Consider the following 11914-nt stretch of genomic DNA (forward strand, 5'->3'; position numbering starts at 1 on the left):
ACATGATGCTTAGAATACTAAAGTCAGCATACTTTCAGGTGTTTTAGAGTAAATTACTCAAAAATTTCTTTCTTATAACATTGTTGGGTTTGTTTTTGAGGGGACAAGTCATAACCTTTGTCTGTGATTACATTATCTACTACACTATAATTTATAACTATCATCTACTACCATGGAGGTAGAATAAGGGTGGCGGCGGCATCCGCTCAGAAAAGTGAGGTCACTATGAGCTGCCGGCGGCCATATTGTGGTTGGCAAAAGTGGCTCGGTCGCGGCTGTGTCCCGCCAGTTAACAGTCACCAGCTCACAGGTGCACATGTTTCTCTTTGTGTGTATAACATAAAAATGCCAGTATCGTGTCCTGCTTATGGATGTACTGCTAGGTTGGACAAGACCTTAGTTCCTCATCTTACATTTCATCAGTAAGTAATTTCTTAAATGATATACAGTGGGGTATGCTATAACGAATCTAATTGGTTCTAGAACCTCGTTCGTTATAGGATTAATCCGTTCCAGGCCCCCAAATACAACCACTTAACACTGAAAAATTTCTGTGGAAATTGTAAAAAATACGGTACTTTATCTTACCTTAGTGTTGTTAGTATGCAGGACAGGAGGCAGAGGAGGAGGGGAGAGGAGAGCATTATGGAGAAGAGGTGGAAGGAGAGGAGTCATCCTTCCTAGCCCTCTTTGGTGACTGTCTTACAGGCACTTTGTCTGTTTATTTATAATTTCTTTCTTAGTTTCAAAGGTTATTAGCTTTCTCACTCGCTTTTGACGATTCATTGTTACAATTGTACACTTGTATAACAAAATAGTTATAAAAATAACACGAATTTCCATATCAAAAGACGAAAATTCAACAAGTTCAGTGGTGCACTGACTACACAATGAACCAATATGGCGCCTGACGCTCTTTATGTGAGCCGCGGTACAACAATATTCATGCGCCAGACGAAATAGTCCTGTATTCATCCGCGTTCATTGTAGGAGTTGTGTTCGTTATAGCATTCTCAATTTTATAGGTAAAACCGTTCGTTATAGGAATATTCGTAGTAGAATCTGTTCGTTATAGCATACCCCACTGTAGAACTAAGTATAAAGTGAAAAAAATTTGCGATTATGTGGCAAGCTTGTGTAACCAGTTACAGTGCATACATCTCCTCAACCCTTCTCGTTTTAAGGGCTATTTTAAATATACAGTAGACAATCTGTGCATGCACTGCATATAAGTGAGATATAAATCATGTGACAAGAGGGATTATATTAAACTATTCACTGATAGAGATGTCATTATTGATGGAAAAAAATATGTAAGAATATTTCTTAGATTTTAATTTGTTTGAGCTTAAAAACGTCCTGCTTCATAGCAACATCAGCCATATAGCATTCAGTATTAATACATACAGTGGAAATTGATATTGTTTCTTAACATAAAAAATTAAGCTTACCCGGTATGCATATTGCCAGCCATGTGTGGTATGTCGCAGTAAAGATCATTGTGTCTCAGGATACTATAATTTTTTTTTCTTAAAAGCTTTCATTCTAGAAGTAGTTTTTCTCTCTTAATTTGCAGTTTTCCTAAAGATGAGGCCTTAAGACAGGAATGGGTTCGGGCAACAAGACGTGAAAATTTTGTTGCATCTAAGCATACACGGCGGTGCTCAAAGCACTTCAAGAGACGAGGACATAGACCGAACACCTTTATCATATGTTTGGCTTTGTAGTGGAGCTGTTCCTAGTATATTTGAAGCTTTTCCCAAACATCTACAGAAAAATGTTGCAATGAAAAGAAAATCTCCAGCTAAACGTATCCCTTCTGTGGTTCACAGTCGAGGTAAAGATAACTCTTCCTCATCAGCTTGCATCAACGAAACTACATTAACTGAACCTATTTCACGTGAATATGACACGCTAAAAAGAAAACTTAGTCACAGAGAAGCTCGGCTTGTTGCCTCAAGAAAGATAATCAAGGTACTACAACAGCCTAAAAATCATCTCAAAAAGAAAAACAGTGATTTAAAAAAGGTAATATCTGAGTTAAAAAGAAAGTGTCTGATTAGTGAAGAAAGCTTAAGTGTATTAGAAAATTGTGCTGGTGGTGTATCAGATTTTTAGAGGCAAGTTACAAAGCACATTGGGCAACCGACTGTTACTACTTATTCACCTGAATTGTGAAGTTTTGCTTTGACTCGAAACTTTTACTCTCTTCATGCTGGCAGCGGGCTCTTGGCAACCGGAGTATGGCGGCAGCGCGGTTGGCTGGCTTCACTCCCGACAGCGCTACACACCGCTCATGCCGCCTCCACCCTTATTCTACCTCCATGTCTACTACACAGTAATTTATAACTATCATATACTACACTATAATTAAAAAATTATGACTATCATTTACTATACAATAATTTATAACTGTCATCTACTACACTATAATTTATAACTATCAACTTGTTATAAATGTGAGTGTTTGCTCTTGACTTTGGCCCCCCAGCTTGGTATAAATGTGTAGGTATACCTGGTTTTATCATCATGGTGGGATACCATAACAACTTGTGTATGTGTATAGTCTTACCCAGTGTTTCTGCCTGGTGAATATATATTTCACAACTTGTATACTTACGTTGTTGTCCTTGATGCAAAACTTATACATGTTCTACTTAAGGCAGTGTATACTTAATATTTCCCCCGTCCAAAAGCTTTGAGGGATATAGCAGTGTCAGATAGGTTTTCTGTTCAATAAGTTTCCATAGACTGTATGAATTGATTTCAAATTTTTTTTGAAAGAATACTGTAGCAGGTTCTTGTCTAGAATAATGGAAACTGTTGCTAACATAAGTGATTTTAGAATTATAAAAAATTTTGACAGCCAGGGATGTGCTATTTCCAGTGGCTGTCATTTGCTTTGAGGTTAAGCCTTGATTTATATGTGTATGTGTGTATGTGTGTGTGTGTTATGTCTTAACAGAGGGGAGAGTCTTTGTAATGAAACTTCACATTTAGTTATAACACTTAGCTAGCCATCACTACACTGGGGAGTAGGGAACCTTAATGTGTTGCCTGTTAGTTTATTTTTGGAATTTAAGTCAAATGATTAGGTCCTAATTACAAGAGGTCCCATTTATATGAGGGCTTTATTATTATCTTAGGTCCTAAGGATGTTAATCTCCTTAGTACAGCATATTAGTTCATGGATTTTCTAGATGTTGATTATGCCTGGTTGTACAGTAGTTGTGTTAGGTCCTGGTTATGTTTGGTCACAATTATGCCAGGTTATAGTTATGTTAGAATATAATTATGCTAGGTTCTAGTTATGTTTGGTCATAATTTTGGTAGATTATGATCTTACAAGTTCGTATTCATGGTACAGTAATTTATATTCTGTCAAGACCAAGTGTTTGGCATAGCAGACTGGGTAGGTTGGGTACAGGTAGAACAGATGATGCTTTAATTATCATTACATAATGTTTTACAGGGTGGAACTTCCAACTTGTGTGAACTAAACTATGAGTCAAAATGTAAAGGGAGAGATAGTTTTGAAAAGCAAATACCTGTAGCAAAATTAGCCATGCAATGGTGAATTCATTGCAAAAACTGCTTTACTAATTTTATATTTACTTCATACTAGCAGGAATCATCTATCTCAAAATATGATGTTATTTTGCCCTCTGGATTTTTTTACTGAGTACAGTATTAGAATTTAGAAATTTCCTGGTGTGTTAAAAATATAAAAGGTGTAGCATTGCCAAGTATAATGCACTAAGAATTGTATACTTTATCTTGATTAGATTTTGGTTCCTAATGCACTAAGAATTGAATATGGCAAATTTTTTACCAAATTTAAATATCTGCAGTTGATAATACATGTACAGTATTGTTTACTTTCTACAGGTATCCCTAGATAGTAGTTTTTATCATTTTGGTAAAATAGTTTTGTTTTTTTATGGATCAACAATTTACTGTTGGAAGTTAATGGGAGGGTTTTATCATGTATACAACATTTTACAGTGATTGAAGACCTTGTATACAGGAGGGTGTATGTATATGTGCTCATGATTCTGGCAAGATTGTATTATAGCAGGGCAGGGCAGGGCAGGGCAGGTAAGATAAAGAATTCAACACCATTCACTGATGAGTTAGAATTAGAATACTCAGTAATTGTAGTTATGAATTACTAATAGAAGTGAAAACATTACCATATAGTACAACCTTAAATAGGGGAAGTGGGTAAAGGGAATAGGGAATGTGAACAAAATATGTAGTGTACTATGATTATAGGGAGGCCAGGAGGCCCTTCTATTGTGGCGATCCCCAAGGATGGGAACTGTATGGGAGGGAGTTTCATATATAGTACTGTAAAATGTGGGTGTCATACTTCATGACTCTAGATGATCCCCAAAATGCCTTTTAAACAAACTTAAATTCATGTGTGGAATGCAGCTAGTTCTTCAGGAATAATTGACAATTATTGCAATTTCAGTTAAATAGTAAGACATACAAGACTTGTATAGATTTTTTAAAGACATTTATATATATAAACTCTAAACTCTATTGATCCTATGTTTGTGGGAGTTGAAGATACTGTACTTCTTTTGAAAATTGGCATGGTAATTTAGTTTGGTCTCTCCTTGTTTTATGTCTCTCAGGAGTATTTTAAACATGTTGTGCATAAGAGTTATGACCCACCTGACCTACAACAAGGAGGTGGTGCAACTCTCATGTAAAGAATACTGGAATGGTGTTAATAGATACTCATGATATCCACAAAGTTGATAACAAGGGTTAAAAAAAATGGTAACTATATCATTTGTGACCTCATTTGCTTAATTTTTCCATAGTTGGATTTTATTATCACTTGTAACCCCAAAAAATTTCCTGTCTTCCTAAAATACTTAAATTGGAATATTATTAGAAAAACCTTTGACAAGTGATCTGTAAGATTATAGTGCATTATAGAAGAAAGACTGAAGGGAAACCAGGTAGTGAAGGTCACATTATTATTTATATACTGTACTGCAATTGATCAGAGGATTACCTCAAGAGAATGCCACAATTGTTTTTGTTTGTTTGTTACCTTAAGATGACATTATTGGATGGTTAGAACCAGCCTTGATGGTGTAAATTTGGGGAAGGAAACACTTTTGTTTGTCATTGTTTGATTGGTGATGCTGTGCCATGAAGCTGAGGAAGCAGGAGTTTTTGATGCCTTACCACCACTTATCTCTCATATCAAACACTTAATCCAAATGCTTATGGGAATCTCCCACAGGAATATCATTTTCATCTTTACTCACTTTCTTAATGGACTTAGGTGTTCATGTGGAGGGATTTTTGCTTCAGTGTACTGTATTTAATAGTACTGTACTGTTTTCTATAGTTTGTAAAGTATATCTATTTTTAATGGTTTAATCATTAAGTGGTGGTCTTATAAATACAACCAGTTCTTGTTCTCTTGTAGAAGGCTTTTAACTCTTTCTAACATTTGTGTAGGTTTATCTCTCTATCCCAATTAGATTGGGAGGTAAAGAAAAGGTGTAAAATATTAATATAAGATGGCAGTGGTCTGCTAGCCTTAACTTGCCACTATTTATAGTCAAGAACGACACCAATGATTTTTACAGTGAATATGTAATAGTAGAAAAATATTAGTTAACTTTTTAACTCCTCCCTCATTGCATGCTCTATTAATTCCACTTATCTTGTACTATTGCTGTAATACATAAATATGCCAGCTGGACAATGGAGTGTCATGAGGAAGGGTTAAGTTTAAGTGGACAAGGCAACACATGATGTAGTTCTTGAGTAGAGGTTGCCAGAGTATCCTAGCTGGTGGTGTTAACTTATGTTGTGTCATTTGTCACTAGTGTCCCAGCTGTACTGTTGGCTTCCCCATAAAGGCATATAAAAAAAATATTTGGAAGCTTGTGTGGCTAACTTCCATGGAAGCAGGTCAACAGCATCTATAATGTTTAATATTACAACACTAAGATGACAGATGTACCATATACAGTGCTTCCTTTTGAACAAACAGGTGACAATTATTGACAAATTCAGTTCCTGACCAATTAATTACTGCAGTAACTCTAAATCATAAACACCAGTGTTATTTCTCACACCTGCAGATTTACACTGATTGGCATATACAGTACAGTAGAGATCTTACAAAATTATATTTCATAAATACCTCCGCAGAATATATTGTTACAGCACTTGTTTTAGTGACTGATTGAAGTCTGGCACTGTTTATTTTGTCCACTGTACCATGGCTACTGTGCCCCAGGGATACTGTGTCCCATGGCTACTGTGTCCCATGTTTACTGTGTCCCATGGCTAGTGTACCATGTTTACTGTGTCCCATGGCTAGTGTACCATGTTTACTGTGTCCCATGGCTACTGTACCATGTTTACTGTGTCCCATGGCTACTGTACTTGCACTGTGGCCACTCTGCATCATGGCCATTGTACCATGACCATTCTGCACCATGACCACTCTGCATCATGGCTAATCTGCATCATGGCCACTGTACCATGACCACTCTGCACCATGGCCACAGTACCATGACCACTCTGCACCATGGCTAATCTACATCATGGCCACTGTACCATGACCACTATGCACCATGGCTAATCTGCATCATGGCTATTTTTTATCATGGCCACTCTGTGCCATTGCCACTCTGTACTTTGGCCACTGTGCTAGGGCCACTCTGTGCCATTGCCACTCAGCACTATGCAGTCACTGCAGCATGACTTCAGTGCACCATGGCCTCTCCATAATGGCCTGATGGTGATTGGAGGTATACTGAAAGCTCTGAGAGGTTAGTTTGATCTTATGCCTGGGGTTCTCTCTCTGCTAAATAAAATCATCTGGTGTTAGCTAAATGAAATAATAAAAGTGGCATCCCCATAGTGAAGGGGTTAATGGTGTTGTGTGCACTGAGGTCATCAGTCTGTCATGTCAAAGCCTCAGACTAAACTTGGCTTCTCATCCACTGTGTGTAACCCCCCCCCCCTACACACACACACACACACACACACGCTAGAAATAAGAAAATAATAATTTATGGTCAAAGGTGATTTTATGATCTGCTGAGAACTAAGAGTAATTTGCCATCCTGGGAGGAGGAGAATGCGAACTGTACTAACTCATGTGCCATGATTATGTACTTAAGGCTTTCCTTTATAGGAAGTCACATGTTTCAGTAAGGGTCCTCCACAATTTTTTTTTTATTAAGAATTTTTGGTAATGGCCATAACAGTGAATATAGAAAGTGGCTTAACAGTAATATAGAAAATTTAGCGATCATTTTGATGATGACAGTTTATGGATACCTTTATGGATACCTTATCATAGGTCAGCAGCACTCATTTAGTTACCCAAGTTATTAGACAGTCAGTCTACTGATTATTATGTGTATGAAAAAAAAAAGAGAGGAGTTTTGTTGTATGAACATTTTCTATAGCCTAAGGTTCTTTATAACCTTCACGTACTTTGTAATGTAGATTTGTTGTTCATTGTCTTAAGAAGTAGTAGGTAAAAGTGAATGTACTTATAAATATTATACTAAGTAGTCTCAGTTAGAAAGTACTGAGTGTATCATGTGCTGACTGGGTGGAGACATACAGACACCCTCGCTCCCCTCTCGTCATGCTATATCAGTGAAAAACTATAAGAGAGGTAGAGTGGCTGATGCCTAGCTGACACAGTGAGCACGGGGATACCTGAATGTCCTGCCTTGGTACGCACACTATGTAGTATAGTTAGATTCTAAGACACCCGTAGGCAAGTCTTAGGTTGGTAGTATTGTCGAGATCCTAATACTGTAGTTATAATTTATTATGGGGCAGAAAGTTACAGTGACAAGTGTTAAGTATAAATCTAAAAGTCGATTGTTTATGGCTGTAGAGTGACTGAATATAGATTGGGTTGAATGAAATTGATAATTACTGTATACTGACTTTGACCATCATGTTCTGTGAGCATGACTAAAGTGAGGTGAATGTTTTTGAAAATTTTATGCCACTCGGGTTGATTGAATGAATGTGTTGGTTGTTATAACATCTTATTATGCTTGTTTAAGTTAGACTGTAGCATTGATTAAGTATGGTTGTGGGAATTGTAAAGGACAATTCTCGGGGTAGGTAGAGTATGGATAGATTTGGTTGGATGTACCTTTGACATTGATTAGAGTGTTATTGGTTAAGTGCCTGTGTAGTATTAAGTGTGACTGTCATATCAGTAGGTCATTTGTATTACAGTACCGCATAGGTTTGGTTAGATATGAGTAATTTGGTTGATTGTGACTGTCAAATTGTTCAAGTGTAATAGTGCAGTTATGAATTATTAGGATTGGTCATGTGTTACTGTACAGTTTGTTTGAGTTGAGTACAATTGGTTGTGTGATACTGACATTTATGTACTGTAGAGTAGTACGTTGAATTACCAGACAGGATTGTCCATGAATTATTTTTCTTCTGAATTACCACCAGAGTTGTAACACTAGAGTGATTATTGTGTAACAAGCTGGCTCAGTGTTGCATGAGAAGTTACATTACATTATTTCAGGATTTGTAGTTGTTCAGGTTAGTGGTGCACACCTATCAAACATTTTTATTTATTTTTATTTTTTTGAAAAATCATGCTTTGTTATAGATGTTTTATAGAATCAAAAACATATCCTTGCTAAAATAACATATAAATAAAGAAAGTGTATGGAAACAAATAGAAAACTGGCAGAATATGTCTGTGTTTGCCTTATATAGTATCCATATTTTCACGGTCTTCCAAAATTGTTGTGGCAAGTTCTGTAATTCATTATTTTTGCACAACAGCAAATACTTTGTGTGAGTAATGTAAGAATACTTTGTTTAATAGCTGTGAATCATTTAACTGAACATCTGGAAGTCTTGAAACGTGACAGAGGTGAGTACTGTAACATAACTTGAGTCTTTGTCAAGCATCTGCCCTTTTCAGTTAGATTATACTGTGCAAGTTTTTTTGTATAGGGAGGGAAGGAGGGGTGTACTGCTTCGGTAGAATCAATGTTTTTCCATTGCAGTATTTCTGTTGCAGACCATTACTGTACAGGTACAGTATATGCAATAATCAGGCTGGTAAAGTGACGTACTACTGTTGTGTGATGAGGAATGGTTGATTGTGGCTGTTGAGTGTGAACTGTTTGGTTGAGTAATACTTGATGGCTTTCTCTTTCTTGGCTCTATGAAATATTTTCATTGTATATTTTGATGATGATTGTGAAGGTATTGGCCTGGTAATGTTGCAGTGTTGTAAATTTACTCAGTTGTGTTGCATCACTTCAACCAAGTTGAGATGTAGTGGGTGACATCTTGGATAGATCAAAAGCCAGTAATGTCATTTGTCCAAAAGCCTGTGTATTGTTTTACCTGTAGTCATAGACTAACTCCAGCTTCATTCCTGCTTTACATCTGCATAAAGCAGAAGAGAAGAGAGTCATTTATTCACTCGTGTTGCCATCGTTGAAAGTATATGAATAGCTTATGGTTATCATGTTTTGTGAACATTAAATGAATGTAACATCTTGGCTTGTTGATGCCTCTATGAATGTTGATTATAAATAGATATTGAAAGTGAAGTGTCCTGTGTTGGAAGAAGCAGGAGAATGTTAGTCTGTGGCTCATTAAAAAAACTTTGATAATTAGTAAACATGAATCATATGATATACAGTACATATAACTGATCAGGTGTCATTGTAAGCCCATTTATATAGGGACAAGATTTCCCACCTTGAAGACAATTTTGTTGCCCCTCTTGTATGTACTTAACAGTCATCATGCAGTAGTTACATTCCTAAGCTTTGTGAATTCTTATATAAAGTCCGTTTTATTACTGTAAAAGAAAGTTCTGACCACTATTATGTCGAACAACCATTTGTTCCTTTGAATTCTGGAGCAGTCATATGTTAAGTCTCCTATCATTTATGATGTACTAAGTGTCAGAGGAATTATTTTTGGACAGTCAGGACATGGTAACAGCAGTAGTGTCTCACACTCACCTCTGCTCCCATCATCCTGCTGGCTAACAAGCCCATCATTAATCAACAAAGGTTAGAAAAAGCTTTCCCTTCATTGTAAATTTGTTACGAAAAATTTGTCTTTTGCTCCGTACTATATTAATGTTCTTTGTTGTTTATTTTCTCACTGCTATTTAAGAATTGCTCGTCTAGCTTTGTATTTTATTTAATGTGGTAGTTGGCCACCATGTTGCCGTGGCGGTGGTTGTGTATTAGTGTAGTATTATCAGAGTTACACGTCGTCCACATAATGTGCTTCAGCTAGTGAGTTGATCATTATTGTAAGATGTTTGTCTCATACATGACTATATCTTTTGCTTCTTTATCTTATTCATGGTTGTCTGGTCTACAATGTGGATGATAAGATTACAGGTGAAACATTATTGTAGACTGGCTTAAACTTTGAGAGGATCATAATTTTGTTTCCTTATTGTTCTCTGCAATGTTTGCTTTTAAACTTGTCAGTGTGTTGCATATAATATTTCTATCTAAAATTGATTGGAGTAACCATAGAAAATTTCTTGAATAATTTTTGTATGGTGTGGAGGAAGTATGTCCATGTTGTGAGAGAAGTTTACTAGGTGAGGAACATATTGTGTCACTAGTTACTACTGAACTAGGGTAGGCAACACAGCTGAAGGAGTAGACTAGTAAAGGACCTTTGGTAGATGTTGCAGTGTAGCTCATATATTTTGGTTAATAAATATCAGTATATTTAACTTCTCATTTTTTTTATCCTCTGGGTAGTGTGTGTGATAGAAAACAGGAAATTTGCTATCAGTATAGAAAATGCAAAATTCTGCCAAAGAAAATAAGATTTTGTGTTTTTATAGTCTATGGCTATTTGGAATATTTTTCAAGGATATATAATATGAAAAATAATAAGAACATTATTTATTCAGTAGAAATTAGTTGTACAGGCTTCAATGGGGAACCATTATAAATTACTGTAACTTGTTCCAATAGTTTATGATTAATGCATCTTCCACTGCCATATTACCTATACTGTAGACTTAATATAGAATATGAAATGAACTATTTGGCTCTCTTCATGATACCATTCAATTCATACCAATTATTCTACACAAGTATTGGACAGAAGTTTCTTAAATACCAAAAAAATTTTTATGGTAAACATGGAATAATTTCAACATTATTTTTACTAATGAAATACCTTATATCATATACAGTTGTACCCCGCTTTACGCGGTTTCACTTAACGCGATTTCTCATATACGCGGTGCCTCGCCAGAACCGAACTTTCACTTAACACGGTTCATCTACCCATATACGCGCAGAGTGTCCGGCTCGAGACGTTTATTTTTAGATTCGCCCCACCCGCCACCCGCTCCCGCCTGCTGCCTGCCTCGCCTCTCCCTCCTCCTCCTCCTCCTCCTCCTCCCTCCCTCCCCTCCCGCCTCCCTCCGCCTGGGCAAGCCGCGCTGTAAGGTTGCGCAGTGTGTGTCTGTGTTGCGTTATCACTGACGTCATATGACATATCGGACTGTGATTGGCCATGCATCCCTACCCCCCTCTGCTGCTAGCTGTAATTGGTTTGAAGTAATATGACGTGTCCACCCGGGGAGGGAGAGAGGGAGGAAAGAGGACGCTGCCGCGCTAGTTTCATCCCTCCAGGTCACCCCGTGTATACATGCATCCATTGTTTTGTCAAATGGCTTCCGCTGGACCACCACCGCCACCAGAGAGAAACCTTTCCTTACCTGGACCCAGCCGCCCTAAGCCCAAGAAGACACGCCGTGCCCTAAGCTACGAAGTGAAATACCAGATCATTCAAGATTTGGAGAAAGGAACACGTCAAGCTGATCTCGCGTGCCAGCATGGCGTCAACGAATCTACGATTCGTA

The 11914-nt window shown here is 37.2% G+C and overlaps 1 protein-coding gene across 2 annotated transcripts in view; it reads left to right on the top strand.

Moving 5' to 3' along the window:
* LOC121860767 overlaps positions 1 to 10768 on the top strand; it is a 40240-nt gene extending 29472 nt beyond the window's left edge. For both annotated transcript variants that reach the window (XM_042358128.1, XM_042358129.1), the window contains exon 14: positions 1577 to 10768. The gene's annotated coding sequence lies outside the window, so the exon portion shown is untranslated. The remainder of the gene's footprint in view (positions 1 to 1576) is intronic.
* The last annotated feature ends 1146 nt before the right edge of the window (positions 10769 to 11914 follow it).

Source organism: Homarus americanus, unplaced genomic scaffold (genome assembly GCF_018991925.1).
Source record: "Homarus americanus isolate GMGI-L3 unplaced genomic scaffold, GMGI_Hamer_2.0 scaffold23617, whole genome shotgun sequence".
Taxonomy (NCBI): Eukaryota; Metazoa; Arthropoda; class Malacostraca; order Decapoda; family Nephropidae; genus Homarus; species Homarus americanus.